At 39.3% G+C, this 22,982-nt stretch overlaps 1 long non-coding RNA gene across 1 annotated transcript; it reads right to left on the reverse strand.

The window, feature by feature from the left end:
- Nucleotides 1–10,619: 10,619 nt before the first annotated feature.
- LOC130470593 (uncharacterized) lies at nucleotides 10,620–14,674 on the reverse strand. The gene is made up of 2 exons (XR_008931290.1): nucleotides 13,647–14,674; nucleotides 10,620–11,220 (listed from the first exon to the last, which is right to left on the reverse strand). It is a non-coding gene; the product is annotated as an uncharacterized lncRNA (long non-coding RNA).
- Between the last annotated feature and the right edge of the window lie 8,308 nt (nucleotides 14,675–22,982).

Raw genomic sequence — 22,982 nt, forward strand, 5'->3', positions numbered from 1 at the left:
ACCCAGACTGTGATCTAAAATCATCTTTGTCGGTTTGGAAACTTGCGTCCGTATAGCCTTTAACAATTAATTCATCATCTCCACCATAGACCAGGAAGTCATCTTTGTGCCTTTTCAGGTACTTCAGAATATTCTTGGCAGCAGTCCAATGCGCCTCTCCTGGGTCTGACTGGTATCTGCTCGTAGCACTGAGTGCGTACGCAACATCTGGGCGTGTACATATCATAGCATACATTATTGAACCAATCAATGATGCATATGGAATCCCATTCATTCGTCTACGCTCATCAAGTGTTTTTGGGCACTGAGTCTTGCTTAGAGTCATTCCATGAGACATGGGTAGGTAGCCTCGTTTGGAGTCCGCCATCTTGAACCTATCAAGCACCTTATTGATATAAGTGCTTTGACTAAGTCCAATCATCTTTTTAGATCTATCTCTGTAAATCTTGATGCCCAATATGTACTGTGCTTCTCCTAGATCCTTCATCGAAAAACATTTCCCAAGCCAAATCTTGACAGAGTTCAACATAGGAATGTCATTTCCGATAAGCAATATGTCGTCGACATATAATACTAGGAAAGCAATTTTGCTCCCACTGAACTTCTTGTATACACAAGATTCGTCCGCGTTCTTGATGAAACCAAAGTCACTGACTGCTTCATCAAAACGTATATTCCAGCTCCTGGATGCCTGCTTCAATCCGTAGATTGACTTCTTTAGCTTGCATACCTTTTTAGCATTCTTTGGATCCTCAAAACCTTCAGGCTGTGTCATAAACACAGTTTCTGTTAAAACGTCGTTTAAGAAAGCAGTTTTGACATCCATCTGCCATATTTCGTAATCGTAATATGCAGCGATTGCTAACATTATTCGAATAGACTTTAGCATTGCAACTGGTGAAAAGGTTTCATCGTAATCCACACCGTGGACTTGCCTGTAACCTTTTGCGACCAATCTAGCTTTGAAAACTTCAAGTTTCCCATCCTTGTCCTTTTTCAGTTTGAAAACCCATTTGCTTCCAATGGCTTGGTAGCCATCTGGCAAATCGACCAAATCCCATACTTGGTTTTCAGACATGGAGTCTAATTCAGATTGCATGGCTTCTTGCCACTGCTTGGAGCTAGGGCTCGTCATAGCTTGCTTGTAAGTCGCAGGTTCATCACTTTCAAGTAATAGAACGTCATAGCTCTCGTTCGTCAAAATACCTAAGTACCTTTCCGGTTGAGATCTATATCTTTGCGATCTACGCGGGGTAACATTTCTAGATTGACCATGATTCTCACCAGATTCTTCTAAAGATCTCTGAGTTTCATCCTGAATGTCATCTTGAGCATTCTCTAGAGTTTGTTGTTCGACTCGAATTTCTTCGAGGTCTACTTTTCTCCCACTTGTCATTTTGGAAATGTGATCCTTCTCCAAAAAGACACCATCTCGAGCAACAAACACTTTGTTCTCAGATGTATTGTAGAAGTAATACCCCTTTGTTTCCTTTGGATAGCCCACAAGGATACATTTGTCAGATTTTGGATGAAGTTTGTCTGAAATTAATCGTTTGACGTATACTTCACATCCCCAGATCTTAAGAAAAGACACATTTGGAGGCTTTCCAAACCATAATTCGTATGGAGTCTTTTCGACAGCTTTAGACGGAGCTCTATTTATAGTGAGTGCAGCTGTATTTAGTGCATGTCCCCAAAATTCTAATGGAAGTTCGGCCTGACCCATCATTGACCTGACCATGTCTAGCAAGGTTCTGTTCCTCCGTTCTGACACACCGTTTCATTGTGGTGTTCCAGGAGGAGTCAATTCTGATAGAATTCCACATTCTTTCAGATGGTCATCAAATTCATAGCTCAGATATTCACCGCCTCTATCAGACCGCAGTGTCTTAATCTTCTTGCCTAATTGATTCTCTACTTCACTCTGAAATTCCTTGAATTTGTCAAAGGATTCAGACTTATGCTTCATTAGGTAGACATAACCATACCTACTGAAGTCATCAGTGAAAGTGATAAAGTAGCTGAAACCACCTCTAGCATTTGTACTCATTGGTCCACATACATCTGTATGGATTAAACCCAATAGTTCATTTGCTCTTTCTCCAACTTTAGAGAAAGGTTGCTTTGTCATTTTGCCAAGTAAACATGATTCGCATTTACCATAATCCTCTAAGTCAAATGGTTCTAGAATTCCTTCCCTTTGAAGTCTTTCTAAGCGTTTCAAGTTTATATGGCCTAATCGACAATGCCACAGATAGGTGAGATCTGAATCATCCTTTTTGGACTTTTTGGTATTTATGTTATATACTTGTTTGTCGTGATCTAATAAATAAAGTCCATTGACTAATCTAGCAGATCCATAAAACATCTCTTTAAAATAAAACGAACAACTATTGTCTTTTATTAAAAAGGAAAATCCCTTAGCATCTAAGCAAGAAACTGAAATGATGTTTTTAGTAAGACTTGGAACATGGAAACATTCTTCCAGTTCCAAAACTAGCCCGGAGGGCAACGACAAATAGTAAGTTCCTACGGCTAATGCAGCAATCCGTGCTCCATTTCCCACTCGTAGGTCGACTTCTCCCTTGCTTAACTTTCTACTTCTTCTTAGTCCCTGTGGATTGGAACATAAGTGTGAGCCACAACCTGTATCTAATACCCAAGAAGTTGAATTAGCAAGTATACAGTCTATAACGAAAATACCTGAAGATGGAACGACTGTTCCGTTCTTCTGATCTTCCTTTAGCTTTGGACATTCTCTTTTGTAATGGCCTATTCCATCACAATAAAGACAGCTTGATGTGGACTTGTCCTGCTTTGATTTAGCATTGCCCTTGGACTTTCCACCTTTCTTGAACGGTCTCCTTCTAGCCTTGAGTAAATCTTTGGCTTCACAGTCCAGTATTATTTCAGCCTTTCTGACAAGGTGAACAAATTCTGCAACTGTTTCTTCTCTTGGTTCACTTAGGTATAGTTGCTTGAAGCGACCAAACCCACTGTGTAGTGAATTGAGCAAGATAGAGACTGCCATCCTTTCGCTTATTGGTGTTCCTAGTAGACTTAGGCGATCAAAGTATGAACGCATAAGATCCACATGGAACCTCAGTGGGACGCCTACCCTCTGTTTAGTGCGAAGGAGCTGAACATGTGTTTCTTGGACTTCCATCCTATAACACCTGTTGGGAGAACTAACCTTTAGACCAGACATTGATTCAATCAACTCATGGACGTTCAGGTCCCTGTCCTCCGTGCTTCCACGACAGATATGAAGGAAATAATGCCCTTGGTCCAAGTATGCATTCTATGTTAAGTCTAATAAATGCGGTTCAGTATTAATTAACAAGTTAATAATTCAGTGAGATCAAGTGAGCTGAATGCCTAGCTAGAGGCCGCTTCAGTTCAAGTGGAATTAATGATATTAATCCACAGCTTACTCTTGACTGAACCCGTAGGGTCACACAAATAGTACGTAAACGGATCAAGTATTTAATGGCATTAAATACTCCATCTATGAATATTCGGAACCGACGGATCTTGGTTTCAGTGGGAGCTAAGATCGTCACAGGCAAGAAATGAATACTCCGGAAACGATGATATTGCCGGAAACGGAAATATGGATCGTATCGGAAATATGAATATTATCCAAGTCGTAGATGTTGCCGGAAACGGAAACATGGTACGTATCGGAAAATATTATTGGAAATGGAAATATTACCAGAATCGGAAATATTGCCGGAAACGGAAATATTGTCAGAATCGGAAATATTACCGGAATCGGAAAATAATTCCGGAAACGGAAATATTAAATATTTGTTCGAAACGGAAATTAATTCCGGAATCGGAAATATTAAATATTGTTCGTATCGGAAAAAAATTCCGGAACTGGAAATTTAATCGGAAGCGTATCGTACGAATTAGCATCGGACGAGGCCTGCCGGACGAAGGCCCAGCACGAAGCCGGGCCATCGCCCAGCAAGCACGCGCGCCACAAGCCCAGCCAAGGCAGCGCCCAGGCCTACCACAAGGCAGGCCCAGCGCGCGCCAAGGCCACGGATGCGTGGGCCGCGCTGCGTGGGCTGCTGCTCGCACGCGCATGGGCAGCCCTTGTGGCTGCCGTGTGTGTGTGAGTTTGTGCTCATGCGTGATTCCTAAATCTACAAGAGTTAGTGTATGATTAAATTCCTATTCCTAATTGGATAAATTAATTAAATAGAATTCATGTAGGATTCTAATTTCAATTAATTCGTATCCTACTAGGATTACGATTCCTTTTCCATAACTCTATAAATAAAGGCCTAGGGGTCATTATTTATACACAAGTTTTAAGTATTCAAAACTAAGATTTTTAAGCAGAAAAATCAGCCAATATTCTTGCCTACCTAACCGAAAATATTAGAACCTTAAGGGCGATTCTAGTTGGTCAATCTTAAGGCGGATCCGGACGTGCTGTGGACTATCTACGGAGGGACGACACTTGGAGTCCTAAAGACTTGTTCTTGTTCGGTTCGGGCGCAGCTAGGGAAGGCACGCAACAAAGAGTATGCATCTAAATTATGCTATATGATTACGTGTAAATAATATGTTGTCCTGGGTTAATGGTTGTTTCCGCATGATCTATGTAATGTCATATGTATCATAACCTAACAGTGGTATCACGAGCCCCTTATTATTTTCATAATCTAAATTGCATGAATATGGTTAAATATTACAAATTTGCAAGAATTAAAAGGGGTGATTAATTTTCGTAATTGTTAATTAATTGCAAATTGCGTTTATTTAATTATACGTACGCAGTTTTTCGGCAGTTTCTTCGTTACTCATCCAAATCGAGTGATTTTTGTGTCAATTCCGCATGTAAAAGGCATTCTAAAATTTTGACAAAAATAGTATTTTTCTGCCGAACCCAGAATTCTCAAATTCGAAGCCTAACTATGACTTTTCGAAGGTTTTAGTTTTTCGAATGCAAAATTTCGTAAATTTAAGATGTTAAATTAAATATTTGCGATTCTTGTTGATAAATCTTGAATTTTTGATTGACCTACTGCATATGTTTAACAAGTTTGAATGCCTAGTCTTGTTAATTATGCAATCTAATTTGTAATTATGATTAATTTGTTGAAAATTAGAATAATTTAGAATTAATTTGATTTTCATAATTAATTGTAATTTAATTAGAAACCTATGATTAAAAACCACCATAAAAATTGTAAATTTACGATAAATTTTAAATTTTTATGACCTAGACTTGAATCCATAACAATCGGAAATCAATTGGATAATAAATTTTCGATTTTTCGCCCTAAAATTATGAAATTAATATTATTTATTAATTTGTCATTAATTTTAAATATAAATTTTAAATTTTTATGCGATTCGTTCATAAAACTTGCACGCACGAAGCAATGGACGCTTCGTGTTACCCTTAAGGGGTGTTGTATAATGCGGGCATGCGACGACGAGCAAGGGAGCTCGTCGCCCGTGCGGCACGAATGCAATGAGCAAGGGCGTAGTGCACGAGCACAAGGCAGCAGCCCTGCCTTGTGTCGTGTGCCACGAGCAATGAACGAATGGGCATGGGCGAAGGGCGAGCCAAGGCAGTCGCGTGTGGGCAGCAAGCGAGCTGCGCCACAACGCGCGCTGCCTCGCACAAGAGCGCGCAGCCTCGCGCGCAGCGAGCGCAAGCTCGCGTGCCACGAGCGCTGCGCCCAGCATTACTCGCGCGCACAGCGCGCGATGTCGCCCGCCCAGCGAGCGATGTCGCGCCCCAGCGAGCGATGGCTCGCGCGCACAGCGAGAGATGTCGCGCGCCCAGCGAGCGATGGCTCGCGCGCCCAGCGAGCGATGTCGCGCGCGCGCACTGCGAGCGATAGCTCGCATGCGATGAGCGCTGGCGCGCGCAGCGAGCACCAATGCGTGCGGAGGCTTGCGATAGGGAAGCAGCAGCTATGCGACGAGCGCATGGGCTGCGCGCACATGGCCAGCAATGGCTGTGTGCGTACGGTCCATGGGCGTGCAACGCGTAGGGTGTTTGCGTTACGATTAGATCGTTTTGAATGTTTAATTTGAAAATTTCAGTTCACGTAATTTTAATTAATTTTAAAATTAATAATTTGAATTATTTTCTGGGATTTTAATTTTGAATATTATAATTATAATAAATGTTATTTATTCTAATTATTTTACTAAAATTAAAATCATGAATTAATTGAAATTAAATTAAATTTTTGGATTCAATTATAAATTGATATGAGCTTTAAATTTTAATTAAATTTGTATGTTTCCGGTTAGACTAGAAATACATTTTTATGTTTAAAATTGGTAAAGCATATGAATTTATTGGTTTAAGTGGGAGCGCTTTTTAGTCATAAACTCTTGATTAGGTCTACAAATCCTTAAGGTTAAAACAACTTGATTAGAATTAATAAGGACTGAATAATTGGTAGATTATTGGTGCCCTTGATTAATTGCTGCAAATGTTTACGTGATGCATAATGTGTTTTACTAACCAGCTATGTGGGCCATTCATGATAATGAATGGGTGAATGGTATATATTGTATATGTACTGTTTTGCAGGTTATGAAGTGACTAGTATGGCCCAAATAGGATAGAAAATATGGTCTGCGTACCATTAATTTGAATGTAATCGGTCTAAAGTACCAAAGTTATTTTTCAATTCAAATATGGTCTGCGAACCATCAAATAGTTGTAATTAGTTATAGCTTATCCTATTTGAAGAAAATGGTGCCTCCCACGGAGATTTTCAAGACGGACTTTGAAGTCAAAGCTTCAAGATGAAGTCGGGCCATACTAGATCACAAATATCTTATGCATGTTTTAAGTTATTTATTGTTTTAAATATGTTTTAAATATAGGATAGAAAATATGGTCTGCGTACCATTAAAATGCATGTAATCGGTCTTATGCATGTTTTGATCTCATGCATTTTAAGACATATTTAAAAGCAATAAATAACTTAAAACATGCATAAGATATTTGTGATCTAGTATGGCCCGACTTCATCTTGAAGCTTTAACTTCAAAGTCCGTCTTGAAAATCTCCGTGGGAGGCACCATTTTCTTCAAATAGGATAAGCTATAACTAATTACAACTATTTGATGGTACGCAGACCATATTTGAATTGAAAAATAACTTTGGTACTTCAGACCAATTACATTCAAATTAATGGTACGCAGACCATATTTTCTATCCTATTTGGGCCATACTAGTCACTTCATAACCTGCAAAACAGTACATATACAATATATACCATTCACCCATTCATTATCATGAATGGCCCACATAGCTGGTTAGTAAAACACATTATGCATCACGTAAACATTTGCAGCAATTAATCAAGGGCACCAATAATCTACCAATTATTCAGTCCTTATTAATTCTAATCAAGTTGTTTTAACCTTAAGGATTTGTAGACCTAATCAAGAGTTTATGACTAAAAAGCGCTCCCACTTAAACCAATAAATTTATATGCTTTACTAATTTTAAACATAAAAATGTATTTATAGTCCAACCGGAAACATACAAATTTAATTAAAATTTAAAGCTCATATCAATTTATAATTGAATCCAAAAGTTTAATTTAATTTCAGTCGTATTTAAATTAATTCATGATTTTAATTTTAGTAAAATAATTAGAATAAATAAAATTTATTATAATTACAATATTCAAAATTAAAATCCAAGAAAATAATTTAAATTATTAATTTTAAAATTAATTAAAATTACGTGAACTGAAATTTTCAAATTAAACATTCAAAACGATCTTTAATCGTAACGCAAACACCCTACGCGCCACGGGCGTTGTGGCGCAGCTTGCTTTCTGCCCACACGCGACTGCCTTGGCTCGCCCTTCGCCCATGCCCATTCGTCCATTGCTCGTGGCACACGACACAAGGCAGGGCTGCTGCCTTGTGCTCGTGCACTACGCCCTTGCTCATTGCATTCGTGCCGCACGGGCGACGAGCTCCCTTGCTCGTCGTCGCATGCCCGCATTATACAACACCCCTTAAGGGTAACACGAAGCGTCCATTGCTTCGTGCGTGCAAGTTTTATGAACGAATCGCATAAAAATTTAAAATTTATATTTAAAATTAATGACAAATTAATAAATAATATTAATTTCATAATTTTAGGGCGAAAAATCGAAAATTTATTATCCAATTGATTTCCGATTGTTATGGATTCAAGTCTAGGTCATAAAAATTTAAAATTTATCATAAATTTACAATTTTTATGGTGGTTTTTAATCATAGGTTTCTAATTAAATTACAATTAATTATGAAAATCAAATTAATTCTAAATTATTCTAATTTTCAACAAATTAATCATAATTACAAATTAGATTGCATAATTAACAAGACTAGGCATTCAAACTTGTTAAACATATGCAGTAGGTCAATCAAAAATTCAAGATTTATCAACAAGAATCGCAAATATTTAATTTAACATCTTAAATTTACGAAATTTTGCATTCGAAAAACTAAAACCTTCGAAAAGTCATAGTTAGGCTTCGAATTTGAGAATTCTGGGTTCGGCAGAAAAAAACTACTTTTGTCAATATTTTAGAATGCCTTTTACATGCGGAATTGACATAAAAATCACTCAATTCGGATGAGTAACGAAGAAACTGCCGAAAAACTGCGTACGTATAATTAAATAAACGCAATTTGCAATTAATTAACAATTACGAAAATTATTCACCCCTTTTAATTCTTGCAAATTTGTAATATTTAACCCTATTCATGCAATTTAGATTATGAAAATAATAAGGGGCTCGTGATACCACTGTTAGGTTATGATACATATGACATTACATAGATCATGCGGAAACAACCATTAACCCAGGACAACATATTATTTACACGTAATCATATAGCATAATTTAGATGCATACTCTTTGTTGCGTGCCCTCCCTAGCTGCGCCCGAACCGAACAAGAACAAGTCTTTAGGACTCCAAGTGTCGTCCCTCCGTAGATAGTCCACAGCACGTCCGGATCCGCCTTAAGATTGACCAACTAGAATCGCCCTTAAGGTACTAGAAAATTTCGGCACTTTTATGAGCAAGATGTGTGTTTTAATTTTCTCTCAAAAACTCACTTTTGAATACTTTTAAAACTTCTTTATAAATTGTGAGCCCTAGCCTCATATTTATAGGGGTATGGAAAGGGAATCGAAATCCTATTCAGATACAAATTAATTAAACCTAGAATCCTACAAGAACTCTAATTTAATTAATTTATCAAATAGAATTAGGAATTTAATCATTAACCGAACTCTGCATGTTTTAGGAAACGTGCACGAACACAAACACTTGCACACACACGCACGGCAGCCACGATGGGCCCCCATGCGTGCGCGCGAGCAGCAGCCCACGCAGCGCCCGCGCGCGCTGCGCGCTGCGCGTGCTGTGCGCGCTGCGCAGCCTGCTGGGCCTGGCCTTGCGCTGGGCCTGGCGTGGCTGTTTGTGCGGCGCGCTTGGCTTGCTGGGCGATGGCCTGGCTTCGTGCTGGGCCTCGTCCGGCAGGCCTCGTCCGATGCTTATTCGTACGATGCGTTTCCGATTAAATTTTCCGATTCCGGAATTCATTTCCGATACGAACAATATTTAATATTTCCGATTCCGGAATTAATTTCCGTTTCGAACAAATATTTAATATTTCCGTTTCCGGAATTATTTTCCGATTCCGGTAATATTTCCGATTCTGACAATATTTCCGTTTCCGGCAATATTTCCGATTCTAGCAATATTTCCATTTCCGATAATATTTTCCGATACGTACCATGTTTCCGTTTCCGACAACATCTACGACTTGGATAATATTTATATTTCCGATACGATCCATATTTCCGTTTCCGGCAATATCATCGTTTCCGGAGTATTCATTTCTTGCCTGTGACGATCTTAGCTCCCACTGAAACCAAGATCCGTCGGTTCCGAATATTCATAGATGGAGTATTTAATGTCATTAAATACTTGATCCGTTTACGTACTATTTGTGTGACCCTACGGGTTCAGTCAAGAGTAAGCTGTGGATTAATATCATTAATTCCACTTGAACTGAAGCGGCCTCTAGCTAGGCATTCAGCTCACTTGATCTCACTGAATTATTAACTTGTTAATTAATACTGAACCGCATTTATTAGACTTAACATAGAATGCATACTTGGACCAAGGGCATTATTTCCTTCAATAACGAGATTTGAGAAATGTTATGGCATTCTATTTATTCTTTAGTACCCTTAAACCAAGGCTTAATTTTAGGTGCTAATACTACATGACATATTTAGGATATGATACGCTCATACGCTCATATGAGTGAGTGTGTGATTATTTGACTCGAAGTCAGTCCAAGCTTCTACCATTTAGGGAATGCCACCCCTTTACTCTTTCACTGCTACTTTAAGAAAAAACTTTGGGCCATTACTGTGTTACATTTTACCTGCTAGTCCCTCAAATTTGATAAAAACTTTCTTGCAGCACTAATTATAATGCGGACTATTTAGGGACAATACCAAGACTCCTTACTAAAGGGAAAATAGACTATTTAAGCCATTTGTGGAACTTTATTGGTGGTACGACTAACTTTACATGCTTGGCAGTTAGATGAGTCCATATTAAATGTTTTATTCCACGACGACTGTATTTGTTGGCTACAACTAACAACATACAAGAGAATTGGACACGATTACTTCCGATTAGTCAAGTCGCTAAAGGCTTAACCTTATTGAAACTTGACACCTCTAAGCCTGATTCGTTGCAACATACATCATGATTGGTACTAGCTAACATAGTTGGAACAACATATCACCTTAAGATCATAGTGCTTTTCTCTTTCTTTTTAGGTTGACTTTGTGTCTTAGGAGTGTAACCACTGAACCACATACTTCATGTGAGTGTAATGAATAATTAAGAAGCAGTTCCCTTCTCATGCATATAATCACGTATAACCATACTTAACATCAAGCATATACAATAAGGATTTAGGGAGACTTTCCTGACTTTTATCGTAATTGCTGCAAGCTTATCTTTTCAGAGTTTTCCTGCTTAGCGCACGATGAAGTGTTGTAATTGTTGCCCGCTTATCCGTTTTTCAGAAATTTTCTGCTTACGTCCGTAAATGATGAAATGTCTTTCATAGGTTATCATGGGATTGACTAGACTTCAACTCGGAAAATGCGAGGCAATGGTTGGATTAAGCACCTATATCATACATATCAAACGAATTACTTACAAACTGAAGTTGGCCACTTTCCGCTTTCAAATGGGATTGTATATGTAATGAGACTCTTAATAACCTTTAACCACCATATGAATGCACTATGCTTTATTTAAATCTGTAAAAAACTTGATATCATGACCAACAAATGGGTATAAGATTCTAAATCTTATTACTACCAAAAATATTTAATACAGGTATGCTACTACTACCCTTTACCAACACAACTTGAAGCAATATACCATGGTATTCAGATTGGAGTTGCGACCCTTGTATAATTCACAAACTAGAGTGCTTAATACTATCTTTGACGGTGAGTGAGCTAAGCCCTTGGTAATCAACATATTTACGGGTCCATCAAGAAATAGGCCGGTTGCGAATTATATGGTAAGAATATCCTTTTTTCACAACACTTTATGCAATAAATTCGATGACAGGGGCTATTACCCAACAATTGTATTATGAGAAGCTCCTGCAAACAATAAATCTTCTTATTAACTTCAACCGACACGGGAAGTATGAACTATTCCTCAATAAAATATAGACTAAGTCTGACTTCATCAACACTTATGGTATGACAGAGAGATTGTGATTGACACTTATGTTTAGGTGTGGTACAAAGCTGCTTGGTACAAGGTATGGCCTTGCAGAGTTGCAGGCTGCTAGCAAGAATTTTTATTTTATATTACTTGTTTTATTTTAAATTTACTTCTAGCACAATCAGTGATAAAATTAGAAGGTATGGGCCCTAACACTTTTAGACCGACATCCCTTTAGACAGTAGCACACAGTCTCACTAAATGGTATGAGTGTGATTTTTCAAAAACTTCTATACTATGGTTTGCAATTCCCTTTAGATAGTAGCACATAGCATGGCAAGGATTTCGCTGGCAGAAAATTTTAATACTTGGACAGTAAATCACAAATGAATGAATGATAGCTCGATCTTACAATTAAATCATAAATTAGATTTACTCTGGCTATTGAACTTATTAGTTTTATCAAACACCACCTAACGACTTAGGCCGTTTAAAATGGCGGTTGCAAATAAAATGGTTGCATCCGCCTATTATCACGTAATTATGAATATACATACTCGGTTTTTTAAGAAACAAAAATAGCAAGCTCTTGGTAGGAAAGTAGGTGGCCCTTGGTATTCATTATTACAAGATGTTGCATAATATACACTTAACAAACACGTGGGAACTTACAAGACAGTTGGAGTACTTAAACTCTTGCTAACAACAAATGAATTAAGTCGATGCCGCTTAAAAAGACCGGTATGGACTTTGATTTTGCAAATAAGACTGGTATCTACCGGTAGTAAATTAAATGGTACTAGATTATGATTTTTGGAAAACTCTCACAACATGACTCACTCCTCTGAGTCTAGAGGGGATTTGGTCAGTAGACAATTCATGTCTAGACGGATTGCTGATTGCATATGACTGGCAGCGAATTAAAAAGCATCGCATTTGGCAACAAATAAAACATAAAGGGGTATGGGGTGAGATTACCACTCTTTGCTGATTATAATTTACCACTTTAGGCTGACAACAATTTAGTGCGACTGGAAACAAAAGCAGGTAGCACAGTAGTTTGCTGAAAATATCAAAGCTGACAGCAAAGTATAAGGCATGTACCTTACGGTAAGATTATGATGGTAAGAATTTAGACCATGTGCAAATTAAACTGGTAGTAACTTTCTAAGTTTGACCCGACAGAGAGTAGACAAAAAACTTTACCCATTTGTAAATGGCGAAGATTTGGACCCAAATCTATAGGTAATGGGTTAGAAGTAACACTAACACAATTGTATTGTCCATTATGGCTAGATGGTAACCTATTTAAAAACATAGGATTATTACATGCGTAAGGTGACAAGGGAGAGTGAGGGAATTCATCCACCTTGTAATTTTTATGTGACAGAGAAATAGTACGACTGCAAACCACAATGACTGACAATAAATCTTATTACTCTTTGTACTTGCTGGGAAACGAACGTTAAGGAGTACTTGTGGAAATTCATGCACACACATCATCATAACAACTATTTTACACACAGGGCTGACAACAATTTAAAGGGTATGTGACTATCAGACTATGGGTTATGGACTTTCCCGGTAGTAAATCAGGTAATAATTAATCACCTGCTAGTAAATAATCTATAGTTTATTGGGATATGGAGAAAGCAAGTCAGCCATAAATCAAATGGCATTGGTATGACTTATCCTTGGAGTAAATCAGATAACTTTAGCTGGCAATAAGCCAGTCGGCAAGGTACTTTTAACCAGCCATTTAATGGGTAAGTTAATCATGGATGAGCATTGAAGAATTAAAACACCCTCTTAATCGCGTAAATAAGGGGAGAAAAATCTTAGCTGCGGTATCGGTGTTCTGGTGTCGTCACCTTTAGCGGACCAAAACGGCACTCATCCGGTGACGCCGGTAGCATACCAGTCGGTAGGAGAAGCACCGATAGCGTTGATTTAATCGGTTCTTTTGGCATCTGAACCCTTCCTGTTGCTTTAATACTCACGTTGAGCAACTTCTTTACCCACAATTGATGCTTAACTTTCCGTCTTCTTCTTTAAATTGACCGACAATATACTGTGGTCAATTTCTTTACCCATAATTGATGCTTAACAGCCGGCTATTTGTGTTTGCATAGAAGGTAAAGTCGGCTCTTTGATTTTGCAATGGTTTTTTCATCAACTTCTTTGATATGTTCGAGGAGAAGAACTATGTGCTATGTTAACTTTAGATCTGGAATATGGAAATACCCTCCAGTCAGGTAACGTATGGTTTTGTGAATTCTAGTGGTAGATTGAATAAGTCAGTTTTGTTTTTAACTTGAGTTTGGCAGTGAACTCTCTTTCTCTACTCCAATCGGATATTCGTGGCACAATGATTTGTTATTGTGCCCCTCCTTCGTATTGGAATCGGTGGTGTGGTCGGATCTTCATATCTTGAATGTGGAGGTGATTTCTTGCAAAGTAAACCCCGAACCCGAGGGAGGTTCCCCGGATCGGAGCCTCCGACGCCCAACATTAGTAATATATCATAAAAGAGATGGAGTACAGAGAGGAGGGGGTAGAGAGTGTAGAGAAGTTAAGTTTACCTTCCCCCATAAATGAGTATTTATAGGGGTTTGATGGAGTATTAGGTCATAGATTGGGCCTTGGCCTTTATTGCACTTTGAGCCCATAACACTAGAATATGATATTCTGGTATAGAATTGGGCCTACGGGAGTATCCCGTACACTTGTGTTACCTTTTTTTGATAGTGATAAGCACACTTAAAAGTTAAAACCACTTGCATTTTTCATTTGTTCTGTACATAAATACATTGATTATGTTACACAATCTATCATGTAATCACGTTCCGCAACATGTAAATTTCTTTTAGTACTCTGTATAAAACTAAAATTATTTCAGTAGCCTATGTCAAAGAAAGAAATAAATCAGTAAATATACTTTCTCCGTTCCGGAAATATTGCACCATTTGTTTTTACACTATTCACACTACGATTTTGGCCATTTATTGTGATTCGTACGTTTAGACACCTACTTTTGTCCCCATTCCCGAAAGGGAAGATTCGATGATGAAAACATAAATCTTCACTTGACAACGCATCTCCTATAAAATAACGAATCTCAATTCTCCTTTTCATTTCACCCGAAACCTGCTATTTATAGAAACCTGCCATTTATGGAAACCTGCTAAAAATAGTAACTGCCGTAATGGGTAGCTGTTAAAAGTGGCAAATCATAAAAGATAGAAACCTGTCAGAATTAGATGTTGCACTCCAACATAAATCCTAAATGAGATAGAAACTGCGAGAGAATCCTATTCCTAATACGATTCGAAAATAAGAGTTACGTATTGATCGAAATCCTAACGAGCCTAGAGTTCGTAACGGGCCCAGACGCATTCCGTCATAAAATTAATACGCACTAAAAGACTCGATTAAGTCTCATACACTCCGGATTCTAAGAGTCCGAATCTGACAAAGAAACGGCCCAAACAGCAATTTCAACGCCCAGCCCTGGGCGCTGAAATTGCTTGGATCCTATTTTCAACGCCCAGAGCTGGGCGCCGAAATCTTCGGCGCCCAGGCTTGGGCGCTGAAAATACCTGGTACGTGTTTTTTCCTAATTCCTCGTGGATTAGAGTTCTGCAATTCTATCTTTCCACGAACTCTTTTCTATAAATAGGGTCTTAAGTTCGACGTGAAAAGAACACACAACACACAATTATTATTATGAGTATTGATCCAACCCCTAGCCTAAGCCTCACGCTGCGAAATTGTTCACGCGTTCTGTCGCAATCGATCCATAAATCGAACAGAACGTATCATGTCCCCTAATTTGAGATTCGTTAAATAAAAAGGAGCAATAGCAAAGTCAAAGTGGTTAGTTTTCTGAGAATCGTGACACACCTCTCAAGGGTGCGTCGTAATGTGCCCCTTTTCTATGATTTAATTGCTTTCCTCGCCCTTTTTATGAACTGTTAAACTAACTAAATCTGATTGTTCTACCACGCCTAACAAATATAATATTTTTGGGAAATTGGATTATCATGCTAGGTCCCTTAATGCTATTTAAATCAGATAATCGCGATCGATCTAGTATTATATGTTGCATATTGCTAAAATCAACTCAGATTAGCTTAATAGTTAACGCATGTCCCTTCAATTATTTATGCTGAGCTAGTAAGGATATCCTGCCTCTGGAGTTATCGACGAGCGAGTACTCCTCTCGGTAGTTACAGTCCCCCGAACCCTCAATCTCTACCTTGCGGATGTATGTTGAGAGATCCCCACACCAGGGATCACAAGGGAACCTACGGCCGTCGTGGTCAAACATAATTGCACTCCCTTTATGTCACGATAACCGGGTTTTGTCAGTTTTTCTCATTGTCGTTAAAAACTGAATGGCGACTCTTATATTACTAGTCAATTGGGTGTAAACTCACAGGAAATCCAATTACACTTGATTGAATAAAAAGAATCGTCACACCCACGAGTGACGAGGTCACGCATTAGCCTCGTGCTTTTTCGACCCCCTCACAGTGGCGACTCCACTGGGGATAGTGAAGGAAATACTCGTGCTTGTAGGTAATCAAAATAGCCGAAGGGTGAAACGATCCTACCCCGCGTTTATTTCCCTATCAAGTTGGGACGACCTGAAAATCAGCATATTAATGTGAACGGGCAGAACCGCATAACGAATCTCGGCTCCCTCGGGAGTTGGGACTAAGGATACCTTTTCTCGCCAATAGGGGGGTGCACACGCCGCGCATGTTGCCCACTCGGTACTTGTGCAGGTAGTACACCTATCCCGAACCCAATCGCTCGCCCATTAGGTCCCTCTCGCCTGCATGCCCCCTTGGCTTGCACTTGCGGGTTGGCCTCTTGAGCGAAATTCGTCTGCTGAAGACACTACCTCGACCGGGGCATGTGTTGGATCTACGATAGAAACGGTACCAAGCCAGGCGCAAATAACTACCCATAGAAGCCTATCATTACCTACATGACATATTATTATTGCCTCATGATGGAATGTTAGTTATGTGTAGCGAAATATATGATTGTGTGTGACAAACTGTCCTAGAAAAACCAACGACCTTAAAAATTGTCCAAACATTCATAAACCAATTTGCCAAAGAGTTATACCGAAATACGTGTTCCGCAAACCCGAACGATCGCCACAAAAATAAGCGACGCTCGGGATGGCCTGTAACGAATCCCACAAACGCTGCACAACGCGTAAAGGACGTTATTAGGCAAGCACGCAAAATCGAAGTCGCATAAACAAAAGTAGACGCAAACAGAAAACGAGAACCAGCCAGGGACGCATTTTCAACGCCCCAGGCTGGGCGCCAGAATTTCTCACGCCCGACGCTGGGCGCTGAAGTTGTTGTTTGGCCTTCTGGTCAGGCGCAGCGGCCTCGGTGCCCGCGAAAAAGAAAACACGTAGCAAAAAAACCGTTCGTAAAAAAATTGCTGCGAGGGCGTAAGAAAAGCACTCGGTTCTAAAAGCGACTCATAAAAAAGAATAACTCTTTGCGTCGTTGTTAGGCCTCCTACGACGACAAAGCTCGGCATCAAAACCGAACATGCTAATAATTATAAATGTCACATGGGCAAAATATTCAAAAAATAATGTTCAAATGAAGTTTTCAAGGAAAAGTAATGTTCGAATAAAAAAAAAAAATCTGAGTCTAGACTAGGCTATGCCAAAGTACAATCTAAATCCTAAGTCTTAGTTGTCTTATCCATAGAATCGGTCCTAATGCTGGGTGTCGTTCTGCAAGTTAAAAGGTTAAACCATATTGAGTCTCCCTTCCTAACATCTAAATCAATAAGCACCCATATGTAATTGTCATCCCTTGCTAAGAATCCACGGCCTCAATACTCTCTCTCACCAATAAAAAGAAGGATTTTTTTTGGATAAAACCACCTTTTAAAGTTCAACTTTTTGAAAAAACCACCTTATATATTTTTTTTTTTTAAAAACCACCTTTTATGTTCAAAGTTTTAGAATTCACCACCAAATTCTAACGTCTGTTAATTGCGCCGTCTGTGGGGCCCACATCCAACGGCCATATTGATTTTCCCTCCTCTTTTTCTTTCTTCTTCTTCCTTTTAAGCTGAACCTCCATTGTTATACTCCACCCTCAAAAAATTCTCAAAAATTCTCAAAAATTCTCAAAAATTCGCAAATACATCTTCCAAATTATCAAGTACAATTCATCAACAATCCAATTTCGGCGCTTTCCCCCAAAAATCAACATGGTTCGCGTGATTAAACAGGTTAATTGAAATTAGGGTTCATAAATTGTTGAATTTGGGGGTTTTGCAATTTGGGGAATTTAACTCAATTGATTGTTGCAGGTTGATGGTCCACGAGAATATTGTTATTGCGGAGCTCCTGTGGCAAGGCTGACTTCTTGGGCCCACGAAAATCTGGGTCGAAAATTCATTGGTTGCAAATTCTATGATCGAGAAACCGATACACGGAGATGCTCGTATTTTTGGTGGACTGATTTGGGAAGCACTTTCTGGCAGAGGGATGTCATAAGGAATTTGTTGTTGGAGAAAATATTGATGCAAATTGAGATGAATGACATGAAAAAAAACTTGATGAGTTGAGCTACCCGAAAAGGTGGATCACGAACGATCCGGAAAAGCACATTCGTAACGGAGGAGCAGATCAAAGTTTGTTATTCGTGGCTTGCCTAATGTTTGTAGTTATTGTATTTGGTGTTGTGATTTTAGTCAAGTAGTTTTTTAATTATTGGGGTTGTTATTGATCCGAATATAGGATGGTATCATTGAATGATTTAGTGTAACGATGGTCGAATTGATTGCGTTTAATTGATGGATGGAAATGTAATATCGTTGGAATCAATGAATGAATATGTTCGTCTTACCGTTCCGTTTTAATAGGAGTAATGAAGAGGCAAATAAGTTGTTACAATTGTCGTAAATCTTGTCATTTTTATGTTCTTTTAGGTCTAAACTCTGTCAACTCAAAACTTTCCAAATTGGGTATGGCCTCTCCTAATCCTGTCAATTATTCGACACTGAAATAATGGTTGAAAAGAAATGATCAATCTTGAAAGAATCGTAAACGAAGAAAGATTTAGTCATTGCAACTCGAGAATGAGTTGAATTGAACAATTAAAAGTGAACTATTCTGGACATAAGTCAACTTAAGTCAACTTTTGTTAACTTAAGTCAACTTTAAGTCAACAATTAAAAGAGGAATGTAGCATTATGAACATGTTACAGTTAGCAACCTAAGCAACAACTACCAACCAAAGTTGACTGACCAAAGTTGACTGAACAAAGTCAACCTAAGTCAACTTTGGCTGTGTTGCCAATTCAGAACTTGCAACAATTGTACCAACATCAACAACTGAAGTACAATATCTGCAGCAAGAAGAACAACCATAGCAGCAAGAAGAACAACACCAGCAGCAACAAGAACAACACCAGCAACAAGAACAAATACAATACCAGCAGCAATCACCACCAATACCAGAAGCAAGAACAATTATACCAGGAACAAGAACTTAAAAACAAGATTACCAAGGCATTAATTTGATTAATTGTCATAATACTAAGTCAAAATTAGCAAAATTATCACGAGTTGTTGTGTTGTTCTGAAAATAGCAAAATTACACTTCAAGGCATTGTTTCCAAATGCTAGAAACTACAAGCTACAAACTACAAATCAGAAGTAATGTTCCTCCTCACTGGCATTTTAGTCCTAGGTTGTTGTGGCTGAGTTTGGGACTGGTGTTGATGAGTTTGGGACTGTTGTGTTTGGGTTACTTGGGATTGGGGCTGACTTGAAGATCCTGCACATGCAGCTGCAGCTACAGCAGCCTTAAGTACCCTTTCTTCCTTCTTTCTTCTCTGTTCAGCAACCCATTGAGTGTTGGATGTTGGCCTACCACCCTGCCCTTTGTAAGCTGGTTGATCAGGTGCACCATCCTTCTTGCAAGTTGTTCTGTTGTGACCTAGTCCACCACACTTCCCACACTTGTTTTTTTTTTTTTTTTTTGGTCTTTTAGGGTGCTCAACCTGGGTATGTTGGTCTCCCTTGGCCTTCTTCCCTTTACCTTGTTTCTCCCCTGCTTCCAGTCTCCTCTTGTTTGCCTTTGGCCTGCCAGGTTGTACCTTGTATCTAGGTGGTGCTGGTGCAGGAACATCCACCTTCTCCCAAAACTTAGCACCAGGCATTGGTTTCACTGGCTTTTCATAAGCTTTTAGGTAGTTCTCCATGCTGTAATACTCATGCACATAATCATCTGGATTAGCTCTTTTGTCCATGATGCAGGAGTATGCATGCACACAGGGGATACCTGTTAGATCCCAGTGGAAGCAAGAGCATGTCCTATTAGCCAAATCAACAGTGACTTGGTCACTGCCTAATTCCACCTCATATTGGTCATCCCTACTCTGTTGCACAATACACCCCCTGCTGTACTTCTCCAAGCCATCAAACACTGTGCCTATGTATGGCATCAATTTCCTTCCTTTCATCTTCTTAGCAGCCTCCCATTTGTCGTTGTTCCTTTTCATCATGAACCTCCTCATCCATTCCATCTGAGTTAGAATTGGTTTGTCCCTTGCATCTTTGATGACTGCATTAAAAGTCTCACACAAGTTGTTCAACAACATGTTTGACTTCACATCAGTCAAGAAGGCCCACCTAGACCAATGTGTTGGTTGGATGTCATCTAGGTGGCACCAAGCATCCTCATCAAGGAATCTGATGGACTCCATTGCAATTTCAAAGTCCATCTACAACAAAAACATTACCCCCTCATTAAAAACAAGCAATAATCGGGAACGAGTCCGACTCTTAAAAAGTATGACTTTAAGTGAAAACCAACTCGGGAACGAGTCCAACTCTTAAAAAGTGTAACTTAAAAAAGTTTGACATTACCAACTTATTAAAAACAAGCAATAATAGGGAACGAGTCCGACTCTTAAAAAGTTTGACTTTAAGTGAAAACCAACTCGGGAACGAGTCCAACTGTGTAGAACAGATCCTTTGATCTGTATAGAACAGCTGGCCTGCACATATCATCTGATCTGTACAGATCAGTTCAGATCAACTGATCTGTACAGTTTAACTGATCTGCACAGATCATATGATATGCACAGATCAACTGAGCTGCACAAATCATTTGATCTGTACAGATCAGCTGATATTCACATATCAAAGGATCTATAGAGACCAGCTGATCTGCATAAACTGATCTGTACAGATCAGTTGATCTGCACATATCATCTAGTCTGAACTAAGTGTGTACAAATGCCAGTGAAATTAGACACTTACAAATGTTGTAGCTCTAGCTGCATCCCAAAACAAGTCCTTAAACAAAGTTCCAGTGAAATTGAGCTTAAAGTTTGCCCATATGTGCCTAACACAGAATCTGTTGTTGGCTTGTGGAGTCACTGTCCTGATTGCTTCAAGCAAACCCTACACCATTGTTTAAGTCAGTGTGTGCACCTTCATGAACAAGTAAAACCAGAAATATAAGCAACAAAATCAAATGAAATTACCTTTTGTCTGTCAGACATAAAAGTCAAGCCAACACCATTGCTTCCACCATCAAAATCCCTCATAAACAAATCAATAAACCAACACCATGTCTCTGTGTTTTCTATCTCCACAGTTGCCTATGCAATGGGGAAGATATTATTATTCCCATCCTTCCCAACAGCTACCAATATCAGACCTGGATATGCACCCTTCAAGTGACAGCCATCCAATCCAACAATTGGCCTACAACCATTCCTAAACCCATTCATCAAAGGTTCCAGACAGCAGTACATCCTCAAGAACAGAGGCTTCTCAGGCCCAAAACTGCTGTCAACCAACACCAAACAACTACTGCCAGGGTTATGTTTCAAGAATGCTTTGGCATATTCCCACACTCTTCCATACTGCTCTGCTGATGACCCATATAGAGCCAACTTTGCTCTAGCCCTTGCCAACCAAGCAGTGGAATAAGTTATCTTAACACCTAATTCAAGCATCACCCTTTCCATGAACTTTTTCAGCTTCCAGTGAGGATCTGATCTCCAAGTCTCCAAGTATCTCTCACATAAGTAATCAGAGTTCACAGTTTTGTTCACAGTAGTCCTAACACATGTATGCCTCAGATTCATTGTCCTAATATGCAGATAATCAGTTTGTGGCAACATCCTCACATGGATTTTGAAAGGGAATTTGTTTGGACATGCACAATTAGGTTTCCTACCCCTGCTGCTGTCCCAAGGACACCCACACCTATTCCTACACTGCACAGTTATCCTCTGTTGCTCATTGTGAAGGAAGTAGAAATCGTACTTGTTCTCAGCAGCATGTGCCCTTAGTGCCTTCCTAACCACTACAGCAGATGAAAATCTCTGCCCAATCTTCAACTGGATCTTCCTTTTGAAGTCCACTACAGGGTTGAAAGTACAATAATCATCCTCAAAATCATCATCAGATCCACCAACACTTTTTAGCTCATCACTGTCCCAATGAAGCTCCTCTTGGTTATTCACCTCAAGCTCTTCAAGATCTCTCAAATTCCTCTGAACACCTTCATCTCCAATGTTAGCATTCCCCCCAATACTATGTCTTAGCTGCCTAAACAGATCATCACTAACTTTGGTCTGCAAAAACAAGGACTCATCATCATCTAAGCCTATCTCTTCCTCACCTGCAACCCAATCTATGTCCAAATCAGACAGATCTGAACTAGATGACCCTTCAAACAACCTTTTCTTACTTGTTCTCTTCTTCTTTTTCTTACCACCCACTTCAGTATGCCCTTTCTCCCCTTTTTTCTTCCTCTGTGCAACACTCTTAACTTTTGGAGTCTTCTGGGGTGTGTTGTCAGTGTTTTCAGTGTGGAGTTGTGGGGAAGGTTGTGTATCTGCAACTGGAGATGGTGGTGGAGATTGATGGGGAGATGGTTGTGGTGATGGTTCCCTGTTGGATAGGCTAGCTAACCACTCATCTTCACTCAACACAACAGCAGCTTCTGCCCAATTGGAGGAAGAAGAACCCACTCCACTGTTTCTAATGCTCCTCCTAGCAGACAATTTCACTCTCCCCCCTATACCACTGAAATCAAACCCTGTGTTTTGGCTGCTGCAACCCTCATCTTCACTCAACCTTGCTCTATACTGTGAATGATTTGGGTGGGCTGATTTCAGTAAGGAAGAGA

Source organism: Spinacia oleracea, chromosome 3, assembly GCF_020520425.1.
Source record: "Spinacia oleracea cultivar Varoflay chromosome 3, BTI_SOV_V1, whole genome shotgun sequence".
NCBI classification, from domain to species: Eukaryota; Viridiplantae; Streptophyta; class Magnoliopsida; order Caryophyllales; family Amaranthaceae; genus Spinacia; species Spinacia oleracea.